This window comes from Frankliniella occidentalis, unplaced genomic scaffold (assembly GCF_000697945.3).
Source record: "Frankliniella occidentalis isolate FOCC.00 unplaced genomic scaffold, Focc_3.1 Scaffold2, whole genome shotgun sequence".
NCBI lineage: Eukaryota > Metazoa > Arthropoda > Insecta > Thysanoptera > Thripidae > Frankliniella > Frankliniella occidentalis.
The window spans coordinates 1320269-1321750 of record NW_026267132.1 but is presented as its reverse complement, the minus strand read 5'-3'; the positions used below and the strand labels follow the sequence as shown (position 1 = coordinate 1321750).

At 55.5% G+C, this 1482-nt stretch overlaps 1 protein-coding gene across 1 annotated transcript in view; it reads right to left on the bottom strand.

The window, feature by feature from the left end:
- Positions 1–1482, bottom strand: part of LOC113218297 (uncharacterized) — a 75391-nt gene that overhangs the window by 7167 nt on the left and 66742 nt on the right. The gene's annotated exons all lie outside the window — the stretch shown is intronic.

Genomic DNA, 1482 nt, shown 5'->3' with positions numbered 1-1482 from the left:
CTCCCTGTCGTAGCAAAAGGGTGGATGCTGTACGGAATTTTTCTTCCAGGAAGCGTGGACGGTAATATCCCGGGTCCGGGCAGACGCGCGCATTGGCCGGAAGGAGGAAAGAAAGGCCGGAGGACCGCTTCTACCTCATTTGCACTGGCACTAGCTCTGATGCGGACCTCGGTGATTAGAGCTCTGCTGAACCGTAAGCTGGACACTTGTCTGCCAACGCGGCAGCCAAAGATTTTTTTCTCAAATTGTATTAACACGTTTTAGCACGGTAACGCACTAAGCAGATAAGATTTCGGACCAGAAAAAATGTGACCATGAAGATGCCAATCTGTACGGAATTCTTCTATAAAACTTAAAATCTGTACTTAGAACTGCACGGCTAAGGCGATAGTTACAAACGAGGTTACAAACCACCCCCAGAAAATAACAATCGCAAGCAGCACAATGGGGTTTATCAGTAGATCTATAAGCTCACCTACTTGCACCTTTTCCCTCCAACCAGTGCATCTCTTCTTCGCGGCCCTGCCCCAGCTCCGGATATCCTCCCCTCCCCCTCCCTCGCTTCCCTTGTAATCTCCGAGATGGGATTCCGATTTACGCTTGTTAACCTGGCGAGAGAGAGCGAGAGAGAGCGAGAGCGAGAGCGAGAGAGAGAGAGAGAGAGAGAGAGAGAGAGAGAGAGATGGATAGAAAGAAGAAGAAAGAGCGAGAGGTGACGTGTATGAAAAATTCTTGCGTCGTCATACATTTTTTCCCCCTTGGTTGGCGCGGTCCCCTTCCTCGCGACTCCCCGTGACGGCGCCTCGGGTCCCCGCCCCGCGCAGTACGTCCGCTCCGCCGAGCTTGCCCTGCTGCCGTGAGGACGCCGGGGCCGTGAGGGGGGGGGGGGGGGGGGGGGGGGCGCACAGGTGGGCCCGACGGGCAGGTGGGGGGGGAGGGGGCGCCACATACCGACATGTGTGTGTGTAATGCGACAGCCCTTTGTGTGCTTTGGCGAATTAAAGCGGCAGTGGCCACACATGGCCGCATGGCAGAGCGGGGTCAATAGCAGTCCGCTGCAGTGCCGGGCCCGTGCCTGTGGCTGCACACGGCTTCGGCTCCAGCACATCACAGAGCGCGCCGCCATCTGTCCCGTCTGCAATATGTATCGTTTCGGTCCCCCGCGCGGCCCGACTGGGGGGGGGGGGGGGGTCCTATACACCCTGCCCGGGCACTGTTGCACTGTAAGCACCAGCTTCAGCTTCTCGACACGAGTACTGAGGAGAGAGAAACTAAGCAGGTCTTCGAAACTCATAATTTTAATTACATGGCCCTGTGATCACTTGCGAATTTTTGGTACGTTATTTTTTATCGTCGTACGCACTTTCTACTTATGATCAACAGAGTAAAAAAAATACCCCCCCCCCCCTCCCCGTGGTAAGTTTTAAGTCTGCGGAGGCTTGCGTTTAGTGCGCACACTAGGCGAGCTTGCCAGGTGCGCAC